This window comes from Paramormyrops kingsleyae, chromosome 4 (genome assembly GCF_048594095.1).
Source record: "Paramormyrops kingsleyae isolate MSU_618 chromosome 4, PKINGS_0.4, whole genome shotgun sequence".
Taxonomy (NCBI): domain Eukaryota; kingdom Metazoa; phylum Chordata; class Actinopteri; order Osteoglossiformes; family Mormyridae; genus Paramormyrops; species Paramormyrops kingsleyae.
In genome coordinates this window covers 44,187,223-44,205,069 of record NC_132800.1, presented here as the reverse complement: position 1 = coordinate 44,205,069, position 17,847 = coordinate 44,187,223, and the positions used below count along the sequence as shown (strand labels likewise).

Genomic DNA, 17,847 nt, shown 5'->3' with positions numbered 1-17,847 from the left:
ATACTCGCATATTATAAATTAATATTGACTTCTGCCTCATATCGGCGAGATGAATATTTAAAATTTATTTAGCATAAACACTGCTAGAAAGGCACATAAGATGAACAGGCGAGCCATAACTTAAACTAAACTAGAAGTAAAATTCATATCCCTAGCTAGTTTTGCGTTAGTCTACCTTATTAACATAAACTAGCAGTGCCAGAAATTGTTCATTTAACCTCATATATACTACCATACTAACCAGACCAACGGTTAATGTTTATGCTACCGCTTGTGTATATAGAGCTAATTCTCATATATATCATAAGGTAATGCTCTTGCAACATCCCGGCACATGCTTCCACTTTACCCCGACCTGCAGAACTGTCGTAAACGTGGAAATGAGTTGCGTTGTGGACAGACAGCTGTCACTACCGAAAATGTTACACCTACCGAAAATGTAACTTCCGCAGCGTCCGCTACTACGCATCCTCACATTCATCACGCATGCGTCCACAAAACCACAATTTCTGGCACTTCTTTATTACGCATGCGTAATGTACACTTCCACAAGCCCAATACTGCGCATGTATTCACATTTTGCAGCAGACCGTCATTGCGTGATTCAGGGTGTGGATGTTGTGCATTGTGATGTCCTAATGGGCTTGCCGTATTTCAAGTGGGTGTACACTGTGCATGCCCTGGTGTGTAGTTGAAGCGAAACGTGTCTGCCTGATGGATGCTACTGTTCTCTAGTAAACGGTGATTCCAAGCAACTCGACTGTCTCATCATTCCCAAATACACCACATAATTGGCGACGAGGTAAAGCGGATTTTGAGCGCGTAAGCAGCGGAAAGATGGCGAGCTTCGCAAGACCGGACGAGTTTAAACCTGAAATTGAGCAATGGTCAGCGTATGCGGAGCGCGTGGAACATTTTTTCGACGCACATGATATTGAAGAGGATAAGAAGGTGCCGACCTTGCTAAGCGCGATTGGTGCTTCGACATACAGCCTTTTGCGGAATTTAGTTCAACCTCTGAAGCCAAAGGATAAAACTTTTCCGGAGATTGTGGCAATCCTTCAAGGATATTATGAACCCAAACCGCTGGTCGTCGCTGAGCGTTTCAGGTTCCGGAAATGTGTTCAGAAGACAAAGGAAACGGTCAGTCAGTTCTCTGCTGAGTTGAAGCAGTTGGCTGCGCGTTGTGATTTCGGAGACCGTCTGGATGAAGCTCTGCGCGACGGGTTTGTCAGCGGTGTCCGTGCCGAGGCTTGCCAGCGGAAATTGCTCTCCATGGATGGTCTCACTTTTTCTAGGGCCCTCGAAGTCACGCTCAACATGGAAACAGCCCAGTGGGATGCGCAACAGCTGAGACACAGCGATGATGCATCCGTCTCTGTTCACAAGGTAGAACAAAGGGCTAAGCGTTTAACACAAGTGGAATGCCACAGGTGTAAAGGCAAAAACCATTATTTTAAGAACAGTCCTTGCCATTCATGTGGGAAGCTGGGACATATCCGAAGGGCGTGTAGGGCCAGTGAATCGGTGTATAACAAAAATGGGGCGCAGAGGCAAAGCAAACGACAAGTCACAAGCTATGTGCATGCAGAAGAGGAAGTGGAAGCCGGAGCAGTGCTTAGCGTAAATGAAAGGGATGGGCAGGCATTCAAAGTAAATTTTGAAGTAAATAAAGAATATCTTCCGATGGAAATAGACACGGGGGCGCCTATCAGCATAATCTCAGAGGCTGTATACAAAAAGACTTTTGCACATGTACCGCTAGAGGGCTGTAATGTCACGCTGAAGACTTACACGGGCCAAGCTATTCCAGTAAAAGGGCAGTTTACTGTCAGAGTTACTTATGGAGATCAATCTGCTGACCTGCCCCTAGTTGTAGTACAAGGGAATGGACCTTCACTTTGTGGCAGGAATTGGCTAAAAAAAATTAAATTGGACTGGAAAACAATCAAAAGGGTCAGTCAAGATGCAAAAATGCCGGCACCTAAAGCACTTTCTGAGGTGCTGGAGCGATATAGTCATGTGTTTCAGGACGAACTTGGAACGTTAAAGGACATCAGGGCAGTGATTTCGGTGAAGCCCAATGCAATTCCAAAATTTCATAAGGCCCGCCCCCTGCCGTTTGCGATGAAAGCAAGAGTGGAAAGAGAGCAAGAAAGGCTGGAGAAGGAGAATATCATCTCCCCAATAAAGCACAGTGAGTGGGCTGCTCCAGTAGTGCCTGTGGTTAAACGAGATGGCACAATCCGTTTGTGCGGCGACTACAAAGTAACTGTGAACCAGGCTACTAACGCTGACGTATATCCCCTACCGCGTATAGAAGAGGTGTTGGCAACACTCAGTGGGGGAAAGTTGTTTTCAAAAATAGATTTAGCCTCAGCATACCAGCAAGTGCTACTTGATGAAGATTCAAAGAAATACACAACTATCAATACCCACAAAGGTTTATTTGTTTACAATCGCCTTTGTTTTGGGGTCAACTCTGCTGTCAGTATATTCCAGAGGATTATGGAAAACTTGATGAAGGACCTCAATGTCGTGGTTTACCTAGATGATCTCCTGGTGATGGGGAAAGATGAGGCCCAGCATCTAAAGAACCTGGACAACGTCTTACGTCGATTACAAGAACATGGACTGAGGGTTAAAAAGTCTAAATGTGAGTTTGGCAAGAGCCAGGTTGAATATCTAGGTCATGTGCTGGACGGAAAAGGAGTGTACCCATCTAAGGACAAAGTGAGAGCCATACATGAGGCACCAGCACCTACTGATGTCAAGGAATTACGTGCTTTCCTGGGGCTGGTGAACTACTACGGCCGTTTTGTGCCACGGCAGAGCACTGTGCTCTCACCTCTCTACAGGCTCCTGAAAGAGCAAACCACCTGGAAATGGGGTAAACCTGAACAGGACTCATTCAACAAATGTAAAGAACTTTTGACTAGTGATAAAGTGTTAGTACACTACGACCCGAACTTACCACTCACCCTTGCATGTGATGCGTCTGCTTACGGGATTGGAGCAGTGATTCAACACACAGCTCCTAATGGGGAAGAACGCCCAATAGCTTATGCTTCTCGAACACTGTCTCCCGCAGAAAAAAAATACTCCCAAATAGAGAAGGAAGCACTGAGTCTAGTGTATGGTGTGAAAAAGTTTCACCAGTACCTGTGGGGGCGGCAGTTTAATTTGGTCACGGACCATAGGCCCCTATTGACACTGTTTGGGGAAAATAAGGGACTTCCGACAATGGCAGCAGCACGGATACAGAGATGGGCTATCATATTGTCTGCATATGTCTACCATATAGTCTACCAGCAGTCAGACAAACATGGAAATGCCGACGGGTTGTCACGGGTCCCTTTGTCAGAGACCACGGATGCAGGAACCGAGACTATGTCAGCTTACATCGATGCGCTAATTTGTGAACATCTAGAGGGGGTACCACTGACCGCTAAACAGATTGCTAGAGCAACAAGAAAAGACAAAGAACTTTCAAGATTGTACAGGTACATCATGGAAGGATGGCCAAGGGAAATTCCTGATGAGATGAAAGTGTATCACAGAAAGAGAGATGAACTGTCAGTGGAGCAAGGTTGTGTCCTAGCGGGCACTAGAGTGGTCACACCTATGCGACTTAGAACAGCAGTACTTAGAGAGATCCACGGTGGGCACCCCGGCATAGTAAGAATGAAGTCCATTGCTAGACAATATGTTTGGTGGCCTAGCATTGATTCGCACATTGAAAAAGTCTGCAAAGAATGTGAAACGTGCCAGCTTGAACAACACATGCCACGCTCAGCTCCGCTACACCCCTGGGAGTTCCCAGGGGATGTCTGGAAAAGGCTTCATATTGATTTTGCAGGACCGTTCTTGGGCGGCATGTTTATGGTGGTGGTTGATGCGTTCTCAAAGTGGTTGGAGGTGTACAGAATGGCACACGCGACTTCCACAGCCACCATCACAAGATTAAAGAGATTATTTGCAGCGTATGGAGTACCAGAGCAAATTGTCACAGACAATACTACAACTTTTATGTCGGATGAATTTCAGCAGTTCGTAAGGAGGAATGGAATCCTGCACACAACAGGTGCTCCGAGGCACCCAGCCACAAATGGCTTAGCAGAAAGGTATGTCTCCACCTTTAAAACCGGAATGAAGAAGCTCATGAGGGAGGACCTCAGCATGGAAGACAAGATTTCCCACTTTTTGCTGTGGTATCACATGACCCCTAACAGCACGACTGGTGAGTCACCTGCTGATTTGTTCTTAAAGAGGTATGTTAGAACCAGACTGGACTTTTTAAAACCAAGCATTGGAGAGACAGTGAGGAGAAAGCAGTACCGGCAAAAGGAAGAACATGACCAGCATGCCACTGAGCGACAGTTTGGCGTGGCCGACAAAGTATATCTGCGTAATACTGCTGGGGGGATGCCGAGATGGATTCCAGGAGTGGTCAAGCTGCAGACGGGACCTGTGTCATACAGGGTGCAAGATGAAGCAACGGACCAAGAATACCGCCGTCACGGGGACCAGCTCAGACCACGCAGCTCACCAGAGCCTCTAGATCTACCACCTGATAACGCGGCTCCACTGACTCCACCAGCAGAACAAGTAGAGGACTTTTCTAGGGCAGAGCCAACAGCACCAGACCAGGCAAATCCACCTGATCCACCTGATCCGGTCCCAGTGCCTTTGAGACGCTCACTGCGGATCAAAAAAAACGCCGCAGCGTTATCTAGACTAAGTGTGACATTAAGGAGTTCATAAAGGCTAATTGCTCATATTAGTTATTGCTCTAAGAGGTTAATTGGTAACTTTAGTTCAACAAATGTTTACAGGTGAAAAGTGTTTACAATTGAAATAAGGCATCAAAGTTTAAGTTCATCATGTTAAGATGATATTTATAGTTGTTATTTTTCAGTAATGATGCACTGCTGTACTTATTTGGGGACAATGTACTTAGTGACTCTTAATCTAAAAAGGGAGGTAATGTGATGTCCTAATGGGCTTGCCGTATTTCAAGTGGGTGTACACTGCGCATGCCCTGGTGTGTAGTTGAAGCGAAACGTGTCTGCCTGATGGATGCTACTGTTCTCTAGTAAACGGCGATTCCAAGCAACTCGACTGTCTCATCATTCCCAAATACACCACATGCATCATCATTCATTGGTCACGTATTGTGAGATACATTCATTGATATTTATATTTGTAGTTCAGCCGTCAGTTTATTGTGTCATTTAAACCATATTGCTTTGCCGATTGTAATATTTGCATCTGTGTGCGCGTTGCTTTTAGTGCCTGACTGTAATCTTACATAAGGTTTTTCCCAAAGGTATTGCTGAATAGATGCATTTTCTTTAGAAAACGTAATAAAATCAGGGTGTATATTAATCTTGTGTACACATATTGCTTATCAAGGGGCTGTGATATATATGTACAGCATTTTCTAAAATAAAAAATCACACCAAAATAATAGTTAAGAACTTTTATTTGCACAACATAAACAATGTTTATGTTGTGTGGTTTGGCCCAAGATAAAACAATCGGTCGACAAATATAATTTGCTTCATTTAGCACCACAAGACACAGATGCCATAACTGACACGAGTGTGTGGTAATTACACTGATACAATTAAGAAAATGAATGACTAAGGAGAAAAAAGCAGGCTTAGTTTAAGTAACTTCACAGCACATCGAACTGGGTGTAATACATAATGGTAACATTAAAGTAATGTCACCTTTGACTGTAAAATTGATGGCCATACGCCGTATTTTACGTCGCTCCTGCTGAGGCACATTGGGCATTAATGCCCTGTGCGAAATAAAATCTTTTAAAGTTGAAGGTCTCCATCAATATCCGGTTAAATCTTCTCTTTCCTCTTGCTGTCGACATTAATTTTCATCACAAATCAACAGAAGATGAAATCTGACGCGATGCCGTAAAAATAGCACGCCTCCTTCCAGAAGTTGTAAGCGTGCGCATGCGTAGTAGCGGAAGTTACATTTTCGGTAGGTGTAACATTTTCGGTAGTGACAAACCATAGATATAAACACTAGATGTCGCATTCAGCCTCTCAGCATGTGTCAATACCGCCGCCATATTGGGACGGGGTTCCGAGGTCATTCAACCATGCTTCTTTTTTTTCCCCCCTTTATATTTATTGATTTTAAAGAAATTTTCCATAGGGAATAATGAATAATGAAAAATAAATAAATAATAATATTTTTTAAATATTAAAAAATTATAAATTCCCACTGCCATTATAGTAAGATATCTACAAAACCTATATTATATATCATCAACGGGCTCCTGTAGAGAGTCATAAAAATCAAGGAAGGGCTTCCATATTTTAGTAAAACTTTGGGTAGATCCTTTTAGTGTATATTTATTTTTTCTAATTCTAAGAAATACATCACATCTCTAATCCAGCGAGAGAAAGATGGGGGAGTGTGCTGCTTCCATAGTAGCATGATTAAGCGTCTTGCAAGGAGGGTGGTGAACGCAACGACCGTGCAGGAGTTATTAGGTAATGCAGCTTGGGATTCCTTGGACAATAACCCAAATAGGGCACAAACAGGATCGGGATCAAGTTGGGTTCTGAACATTTCACCAAAGGCTTTAAAAATACCTAGCCAAAAGGTGGAAAGTCTAGGGCATAGCCAAAACATGTGCATCAAATCTGCCGGCTGGATTCTGCATCGAGGGTCAGTGTTTGGGCAGATCCTCGCTAATCTAGCATTGGTCAGGTGGGCTCTGTGTATTATTTTCAGTTGCATCAGGCCATGCTTGGCAGATGTAGACGATGTGTTTGCTAAGTCTAGAATAGAATTCCATTGGTCATCTGTCAGAACTAATCCAAGATCAGAGTCCCATGTCGCTTTCAGGTTCGTAATGGAGTGAGGATTGATGTTACTGATTTGTTCATAGATCAGAGATATCAGTCCTTTACAATCTGATTTCAATTCAAGAATATAATCAATGTGTGATTTTGTAGGTTTATTTGGGAAGCTGTCAAATGTCTTTTGTATAAAACTCCTTATCTGCAAATAACAAAAGAAATGAGTCTTTGGTAGATTATATGTGTGTGATAACTGAGAGAAAGATGCAAATGTATCTCCTATATAGAGATTATGGATTACTCTAATCCCTTTATCAAACCAAAAGGAAAAGGCTGAATCTATACAGGACGGAATAAACATGAAATTTGACTTAATGGGAGAAAGGACCGAAGGTCCTTGCAACCCAAAATGTTTTCTGAGCTGAGCCCATATTCGTAGCTATAGTGTTAGGAGTCAGGTTATTGCTCAGTAGTGGCAAGGGTGCATGCACCACTGAGTTCAGGTTGTGTTTACTTGATATGAACTCCAGTTGCACCCAGTCTGCCCTTCTCATCATTGGTATATCATCAACCCAGTGTATCAGCTTCTGGACATTACATGCCCAGTAATAAAAAAGAAAATTAGGGAGAGCCAGACCTCCAGATTGCTTTGGTCTTTGAAGACATGACTTGCTAATTCTACTAGGTTTGTTTCCCCATATAAAAGGAATAATACTATTATCCAATGTTTTAAAGAAGGATTTTTTAATGAAGATAGGGATATTTTGGAATAGATATAAAAACTTTGGCAACACTACCATTTTAATTAAACTGACATGCCCTGCCAGCGTTAATGGTAGGCGGGCCCATCTAGTCATATCCTTTTTGCACCTGCTGAGAAGAGTTGTGAAATTTTTCGCGAAGGTAGTTTGATGAGAGCGGGTAACCTCAATACCTAAGTATCTAAAGCCATCCCTGGCCCACTTAAAGGGGAAAGAGCCAGGTAGAATTGCATCTGCAACAGAATTTAATGGAAAAAGTTCACTCTTCTGTAAATTTAACTTATACCCTGAAATTTCCCCATATCGATGCAGAATATCTAGAATGAAAGGAAGTGATGCGGATGGGTTAGAGACATACAGGAGTAAGTCATCTGCATAAAGAGAGATTTTAAATTCCAGGCCATTCCGGTGTACACCTCTGAATACCTTGTTAAGTCGTAATGCCATCGCCAGGGGCTGAATGGCTAATGCAAACAAAAATGGGGAGAGTGGACACCCTTGTCTTGTTCCTCTTCCAAGTGTAAAGTAACCAGATTGAGTGTTATTCGAACAGATGCAAGGGGTGAAGAGTAAAGCAATTTAATCCATGCAATAATTTTTTCACTAAAACCAAATTTTTGAAGAGTGAAAAATAAGTAATTCCATTCAACCCGGTCAAAAGCCTTTTCAGCATCGAGTGAAATCACCACCTCTGCAGATTTTGACCGGGCCAAATGAATAACATTAAATAGTTTCCTTAAATTTGAGTACCTTGAACAAAACCTGTCTAATCAGGTGAAACAACATTTGGGATGACTTTTTCCAAGTGTTTGGCTAAGACTTTGGAGAGCACTTTAAAATCTACATTTAATAGAGATATAGGACGATACAACGCACATTCCAGTGGGTCTTTATCTTTTTTTGCTAGTAAAGAACTGGAGGCCTGTCTCAGTATCTTTGGAAATATACCAGCAGAAGAAGCCTCTTTAAACATTGCATGAAGAACAAGTGCTAATTGATCAGCAATTTTTAAAATAAAATTCAGTTGTAAACCCATCAGGTCCTGGTGCTTTATTATTCTGCATCGACGTAATGGTCATGACAATTTCAGAGATTGAAATCTCTGCACTTAAATCGGTATTTTGTTGTTCCGACACATTGGGAATATTAAAATTTTCAAAAAAGGTGTGCAGAGGTTACAAATTATCACTACATTCCGACGTGTACAGGTCAGAGTAAAATTTTAAGAAAGCCTTATTTATGTCATCATGATCTGTCAATATCTCTCCTGTGTGTGACCGAATCGTTGGGATGGAATGGGTGACAGCCGTTTGTCGAGCTTGCTGAGCCAATAATCTGTTTGCCCTGCCTCCAAATTCATAGAAGTTGTGTTTAGTTTTCAGGATGAAACGAGTTGCCTCCTCAGTAGATAAAAGATTATAATCAGTTTGTAGCCTCAAACGTTCCTTATAGAGATCAGAGGTTGGAGAGTGAGCATATTGTGAGTCAATATCTTGGATTCGTTGAGAGATGTAATATAGTTTTGAGTAATATCTCTTTTGACTTTAGAGGAGTAAGCTATTATTTGCCCTCTAAGGTATGCTTTAAGGGCTTCCCATAACGTAGCTTGAGATATTTCTGGGGATGTATTTGTCTCCAAAAAAAAAAACTGTATTTTGGCTGAAAGGAAATTCACAAACTTGTTGTCTGCTAATAAAAGAGGATTGAGTCTCCAGATTCTATTTAGAGGTGGCCGGTTTGGGAAATTCAGGTCAAGTAAGACGGCACTATGATCAGATATAACAATACTATTATAGGAGCATGTCTTAATCTTAGGCAACAATCTGTTATCAAGCAGAAAATAGTCTATTCGGGAATAGGTGTGATGTACGTGTGAGAAAAAGGAATTTGGGGAAATTTAAACCTCCAGATATCTGAAAGACCATACTGATTCATAAAGTCTTTCACAATTACTGCAGGTTTAGAGACAGTCAGAGGAGTACGGGAGGACCTGTCCATGATATCTAGCACAAGATTAAAATCGCCTCCCACTATCCGAAAATCGGATCCCGAAGCAAATGGAATGCAGCATAACCCGTCTCAAGATGGCGGCTCTGTTGACGCATTCGCTCCCATAGACGGCTATATTCAACGCGACATCTAGTGTTTATATCTATGGTAACAAACCCCCAAGAGCATCTGGCTGCTCTACCCACTCCTTTCTTATCTGGTATTATCCCAGGGATATCTGGTACTGCCTCCATGACATAAATTTGCATAACGGAGTTCACGTGTTTCCGTCCCTCTAGTGGAGATCCTCCTGGTGGAGGTCTGCACTCTGCAGCCAGACCCTTCTCTGTGAACCTGCGGTTGATTACTTTTCCTCAAGGACCCGGATTGTGCGTCTCAATAAATTTAAATAGAATTTGCGAACTGACATTGAATCGGGAGAAGTGAGAGAAAAGTATAGAGCGTCTCATTTTCCAGGCAGGATAAATGCAGTTTCAAGTTATTGAAATTCAGATTCAAACTAATAAATTTAGATTCAGTTTTTTAATGCAACAACTGCAGATTCAAATATAGTACACTATTCATATTTAGTTTCTAGTGGCACAAATATCAGCCCATACCTTGCCTTTTACCACTGTTTCATCGAGAGCGTATACTTACGTATGGACTCTGCGTGTGTACGGCAACTGCACTTCCTCAGATGTGAAAGCTCTTCAGAGCGTCATCAGCGCAGCAGAGAAAACAATTGGCTGCTCTCTCCCCACCCTGGAACATATCTATACCTCACGATGCCGGAAAAAACCTATGGACATTTTACATGTTTCATCACATCCCGGTCACTGTCTCTTTCAGGTTTTGCCATCAGGAAAGAGATACGGAACAATGAAAATCAGGACAAACCGCCTAAAAACAGTTTTTATCCAAAAGCAATCTTGGCCTTACACTCCAAACAGAATTGTTAATTTTTATATTGATAAATGCAAATTTATATATCCAGTGTAATATGTATAGTAAGTGCAATTTCTAGTCAGTGCAATTTGTATGTTTTTTAATGTATTCTTTTATTACTCATGCCTCACATTGAGTTGCCTGCACTTTCTCAATTTCGTTGTCAAGTGACAATGACAATAAAGATTATGTTATCTAAGAACAGATACAAATTTTAAGTTTTTTAGTTCAATTTTATGTTATACAAACTAAACCAATTTTAGTAGAGTGTAATTAATTTTGTTTAATTAATTCAATAGAACCCAGTGGCCAATCTACTGAAATGTAATTTGCATGTTGTTGTTAACCTAAACATACTAAATAAACCCATAGAGCTCCATCAAGAACCGCAAGAGAAAACCAAAAGTATCTAAAGCAGCCACAGACCAGCAGATGGCAGTAGTATGTCATATTATGCAAATATACATCCAGCACCCTTGGTCTACAGGGGAGTGGGTGGTTCCAGGAGCTGCACAGCAAAGGGCGTCACAGCTCTCCTAACACCTCTCTGTCTATATTACCCATCATCCAAGGCCACAAGGCCAGGACAGGTAATCAAAATGGCCTTACCTGCCTTACAACTTGAATTTAGTTAAAATGTTTGATAATAGCAACCCAACATACATTTAAGTAGGTTCAACATGGGTGCTGTTGAAATAATTAAAAAAAATTAATTATGCTCTACTAAATTAGGTTAGTTTGTATATGTTATGACGTTCTGGTCTAGGTCAGGGGTGAACAGGGGGTAGGAGGTAAGCTCTCCTGTAAGATGTGCCATGACCCATGAAAAACACACATAGAGACTCAAAGAGATCACGTACAGTGTCTTATTACATAATCAGACAGACCTATTATCCCAGGGAGGACCATGATACTGACCACTAAGGAAGGGGAGGCTAGACAGTGCCAAAGGAATGAACAAAACAAAATTAGTGCTGCTTCCCTACAGTATAAGCACCCCTCCCCCAAAGGTTAAACTAATCCTCCAAAACATATATGGCTCGACACTCACCTTCAAACCTGGTGTGCTTCACAAAGGGTTCCTACAGGTGGGGGTAGGTGTGTGCACACCTAAATTTTCCTCCACAACATTAGGGAGTAATAAGGTATTCACAAATCTCAAAGTGAATCAGTAATGGCAATGGTATTTTACTGGGTTAGGAAATACAGGTTCGAAAGAAAGTAGAGGATACAAGGATGACATCATGGGAAAACTGGTCACTTCCAACTGTATGGCTGAGTTGGTGATATACGGGAAGCCCTGCTCACCTTGTCTAAACCAAACCCACTGGATTGGTCAATCCAAGTTCTGTTTTCCCCCTGCAACCTCAAATGCATAATTGACACCACCATAATACCAGACTTGCCTCCCTCTTTATGTCCTGGAACGTAACAGTATAGCATAAAATTGAACTGTGAATTTAAAATTTATATTTGTTCTTAGATAAATGACTGTAACCACTTGTCTTAATAAAATTAATTTCATCCAGCAATACATTTCTTAGTGTAGATTGGTTGATGGATGGATAGAAATAAAAAAATATTCATTACAACTCACAAATAACTACTAATAGTTTTTGTAATGCAAGATTCCACAGCTTAAAAAGTAAGCTTGATCAATTCAGATATGTCAATACATATAACAAAGTAAATATTATGCAGGATCAAAAGATAATTAAATTTCCTTCAGTGGATCGGCAGACTAAGCCTCTCTGACCAGAAGGTCACTGGTTCGGGCCCATCCTTCAGCAGAACAGTCACATGTCTATGGGCCCTTCACCCTTCACCAGCAAAGCCCTTCACTCCCTGCTGGGCAGGAAACTGCATCAGGTTCATTCTGGCAAAGACAGTTGCATCATGCCTGGAACCACTTTGCATTAGATGCTGAATGGGACCCGATATCTTAATTGGCATTGGGCATATTATTGGGTAAAATTGGGTTTGTTTTACTCATAAAATTTTCTGAAAAAGAGTGCAAAAATGATAATTACTTTTTTCACATTTTATGTATGTTTTTTCAACTGACAGTAATCTGTTTTTAAGACATTTTCTGGCACGCTGCCAGAAAAATTACATTTTTATCCTCTTCTTTTAATAGTCTATGCCATCCATCTATTTTCTGTAACTGTTTCTTCTGTTTAGGGTCATGGAGGGTCTGCAGCCCATGGACATAAGGCAGGAATTAAACAACCCAGGGTGGGGTACCAACTAGGGCTGGGATGATTAGTCGACGCAGTCGACGATGTCGATTATAAAAATGCGTTGACATGGAATTTTAGTGTTGATGCGATGTGTAAAACTACGTAAATGTTTTGTAACTGCAATGCACTACATGATAAGCTAAACGTATTATAAGGGAAAATACTTTATACCCTCGGGAGCACGTTAACGCTGTCCTTTTAAGAATCGTGCAATAATACAGTCGGCGCATAACTGAACTTTACTGTCTACCTGATGATCTCTTCGCCACTCGAGAGCTACAATATTTTATTTATTGGACCTGCGGCATGGTTTTCATTTACAATACAAAGTTATTCTGCTAATAAGCTGGCTAGATGTTTCACTGCTGGCACCATTAAAACTATATCAATTACAGACTGAATTCCAATATAGTTTTGTCTAATATCGCTGGTGCCAGCAGTGCTGCACTATTTTGTAAGGCATGCACTGGCCATTCATGTAGCACTTCTCTCATAAATGCTAATGTGATATCTCCTACCACCCTGCAAAAAGGAAATTTGCCGCCCGCCCCCCGCACACGAGGCAACATGGCTGCGTCTACCAGCAGAGCTCCGGAGGCTCTGGAGAAACACGCGGCAAATAAGGTGCGCACGCGGGCCTCCAAAGTTTGGGAATACTTCACTCATGACACCAACAGTGGGGTAGTTTGCAGACTCTGCAAATTGCGATTGGCGTATCACTCTAGCACACCAGTCATACACGAGCATGTGAACAAGAAGCACCCTGGTGCAGTGAGTGAAGATGGCAGCAAAACACCGTAAGTTCTGTTCACTTTCTTTGCCCCTTCTCCACCCAAGCATGTCAGGTTACTGCCACACAGAATGTTTGTCTACTAGTAATGGCAAATCAGTCAATCGATTGATTTATTTTTTATCATTCATTTCTGCACCTCTACTGTAGCTGACATTAATGACACTGTTTCAGCCATTTTATATTTTCTGTTTACTTATTCTGTCCTGTAAGAGTAAGACAAATTATCGTTTATGACTACTCTTACAGACTGTAGCCTAAATCATTCCTTGCTCACTGAAGTAAGCTTAACTATAAGCTACCTTTGCTAGTGTTTGTTAAAAACATGTTTCTCTAGTTATGAAATCATTCCATGGGGTCATTCCATGTCAAATCATCACGCTTTTGGACCTCATCCTCACGGATTTTAACGAAACTTGGCATGCTGATTTGGTCACATGAGTAACTCATGAAACTGAAATTGGGCATGTCATGAACATCTCTAGAAAATTTGGTCTTTGGTTTTTGAGTTGTTGTTGAGATATTACTTATTTGAAGTGTGTATCACACACAATTCCTTACAATGCTGTTAGGAAACACTAGCATTTGTAACCTTAATTAATGTTACTACTTACACCTGTGCTTGTTATACTATTTCATGTCAGTTTGGCTGCCATTAAAAAGGCCCATTAGTGATATAAAACCATGTGACGCTACCTTTACATCAAGGTATCTGAGCAACACCTTAAAAGCCAAAATTTTTCTGGAGATGTTCATGACATTATGATCTAGCTTTAGTTAAAAATTTATCAATTTTGAAATATAGGTTTTTTTTGTTATTGAATTTTTAATATTTTAATCGGTTATTACATAGTAGTTATTCATATGGGGATGGAATATTATTTGTTCAATCTATACAGCTGGACAATAGCTTTAAACCAATATAAGGACCACTTCTGTGGAGCTTACATTAAGGTAAATATAGCCAGTCAAAGTCATAGCGCCCATAATGTAAAAAAGTTAAAATTTTGTTCACTTACATCTCCGACAATATTGATCCGACATGCCCAGTTTCAGTTTCATGAGTTACTGTGTGACCAAATCAGCATGCCAAGTTTCGTTAAAATCCATGATGAGGTCCGAAAGTGTGATGATTTGACATGGAATGACCCCATGTTTTAGCATCTATTTCAACATCCATCCATCCATTTTCCAACCTGCTTACTCTACTGGGTCGTGGGGGGTCTGGAGCCTATCCTGGAAGCAACGGGCACGAGGCAGGGAACAACCCAGGACAGGGGGCCAGCCTATTGCAGGACACACTCACACATTTGGGCAATTTAGGAACTCCAATCAGCCTCAGCATGTCTTTAAACTGTGGGGGGAAACTGGAGTACCTGGAGGAAATCCCACAACGACATGTGGAGAACATGCAAACTCCACACACATGACCCAGGTGGAGACTCGAACCCGGGTCCCAGAGGTGTGAGGTAACAGTGCTAACCACTGCACCACCATGCCACCCCTCTAGTTTAACATTAAAGTCAAATTGATGTACAGAAAAAAGTAAGTAAAAACTATTGCAGTTATTATTAACTTCAGTCTAACATAGAAATCCTATTGAATTTGAGGACCAATATCTATGAATAGGTGCATGACAAATAGGGTCTAGTATGTTGATATCAACACAGCAATAATTTATAATAGCAAATTTCAAATTTGCTGTTATTCATGTGGTTTATGTTAATCTTTTTCGGGAGCAGACAAATCCCATCTGAGTGCCTCTTATATTGTCACAAAAAAAGAGCAAGCCTAACTGCAGATCATGTACAAATGCTTACATTCATCCACTGTAATGCCTAACTATCTCTTCATGTTATTGTTATTTGTTATTGTGACTTGAATTTTTCTTATTTTTGGTTCATGCACTTATCTCCCTTAAGATTTGCCTTTTTTGTTAATAATGCTCTAATGTTTAAGAAATGTTTTAATAAATTGAAATGTTAATGATAATTTCAGATTTGTGTGTGTGTGGGAGGAGGTGAATTGTATTAAATGACTAACTGGAAAATAATTGCTTATCAATAAATTTATCATCAGATCAATTGAAAAATTAGTTGTTAGATTAGTTGAATAATCAGACAAATAATCGCCAGATTAATTGTTTAAAGAATAATCATTTGGGACAGCACTAGTGCTAACCAATTGCAGGGCACACTCACACACCTTTCACTCAGTCACTCAGTCACTCACTCACACACACAGTCATGTAAACATATGTTTGTGGGGAACACTCATTCATTTCTATGGGAAAAATGCTAATGCGACCTATTACAACCTTAACCCCTACCCAGCCCTAATCATAGCCATAAGTAACCAAACAAAATACAGGAGTTTTTTTTTTAGTTTTTTCATTGCAGTCACGGATTTTTATAAAAAAAGAGTTTTCCCATATGACAACCAGGAAACTGATCCACATAAGGTAAAAAAACAGGTATTCATCACGTTGTGGAGACATTATGGGGACCATAATGGTATACATGAACCCCCACCACACACACACCTATGGGCAATTTGGGAACTCCTGTCAGCCTCAGTATGTTTTTGGATTGTTTTTGGGGAGAACTGCAGTTCCTGGAGGAAACCCCACAATGACATGGGGAGAACATGCAAACTCCACACACATGGAGCTATGGGGGAGACTCAGACCCTGGTCCTAGAGGCATGAAGCAGCAGTATTAAGCACTGCACTACCGTGCCGCCCCCAGTGTATGTTATAGCATAGTCTAAAATGTAAAGTTCATGTAAAGGTTTTATATTTTTCCTATAGGCCCCTTGAGTACCTTACATGTCAAGTGTGTTATTAGTATGAATGTGGCCATAATCATACAATAAAAAAACACTGACATGGTGAACTCATACAGACATTATATATGTTGTCATATATAATTGAAATAAGAAAAATACTTGGTGGCCATATATGAACCATACGTTTTTTTTCATATGGATATATAACAATATATTAACAATTTGATTACCAAGTAAAAGGCTTTCACTTGCAGGACAAAGCCTTAACTTTTATTTATATTGTAAAATTGTTTTGTGAAAAGCATTGCAAACTTTTCTGTTTCTCTGTTTCATTGAAATGATTATAATAAAAACCGTAAACGTTTCATAATTCAAACAGTCTTGTGTTATTCTCTGTAGCACAGGTTAATTTGTATATAGTGCCTTTCACAACTGATTCGCCCCAAGATGCTTTACATGGGTGTGTTGTGATACATTATAACATCATTAACAGAATAATATAAAACAGGGAAAAGGTAAGACAAAAAATGAAAGAAAGCCAGATGACAATGGAGGAGAGGAACCAAAAACTCACAAGTAAGGAGAAAAACAAACCTCTAGGGGTCCAAGATCAACTACCTGCCCAACCCCCCTGGGCTACTAACATTACTGAAAACAGAAAAGAGTGGACTTGCTTGCTACAAGGTAGGTATAAGCTGTGATTAAGGTCAAGACAAAGTCCATCAATGTTGCATCAATATTGTAGTTATACGTGGTGAAATTAACATTAGTATTTGCAATAAGTGGATCTATCACAGACATATTTGAAAGTGCTAAACACTGTAAATATTAAAGCAGTAAAACATGATGAAATGAAAATTATTCAGTACTTACAAAGGAATACGAGGCTGAAAAACATTTGAAAGCTATTTTAAGTATTAAAAAGGTATTTTTTTAGTTTCTTGAAAAAGCTCAAGCTGAGAAACTGATACTGAAGCCTGGAAGGAAGAAAACACAAAGCAGTGTCAAGCGATGGATCATCTGGTGATATTTCACAAAGTATTATGATATTTCACAAAGGCTATTCCATTTAATGTCGACGTTTGTAGGCGTGGAAAAAAAACGCATAGACTGCGAAAGCGCTCACACATACACAGGGCATGTTGTACTCACACCGCTGCCTGTGAAGGTCCAGGGGGCTGTCGAGAAAGAAAGAAAAAAAGAAAAAGAAAGACAGAAAGAAAGAAAGAAAAGCTTGAAACATGATGTTGAAGCGAAAGATTATGAATTTGCTGTAGATGCCACAATGAACGCTTTCTGGGACTAGAAACGACCAAAAAAAATGCACCAGATCAAGCTGTGCTGAGCCATTGTGAACGGAGAAATGATGACTGCTGTGTGATGTTTTGTTGTGTCTCAAGCTCTCTGTACTTTTTGAAAATAAGCACTGTGTGTTCTGTTTAGCATTATTTTGTATTTTAATACCATTATTGATTGATAATAATTATATATCCATC

General features: G+C 40.5%; 1 long non-coding RNA gene across 5 annotated transcripts in view; it reads right to left on the bottom strand.

The window, feature by feature from the left end:
* The window catches only part of LOC111843093 (uncharacterized), a 38,848-nt gene extending 21,261 nt beyond the window's left edge, over nt 1-17,587 (bottom strand). For all 5 annotated transcript variants that reach the window (XR_011990115.1, XR_011990112.1, XR_011990111.1 and 2 more), the window contains exon 1: nt 17,225-17,587. This is a non-coding gene — a long non-coding RNA (uncharacterized lncRNA). The remainder of the gene's footprint in view (nt 1-17,224) is intronic.
* Nucleotides 17,588-17,847: the final 260 nt, after the last annotated feature.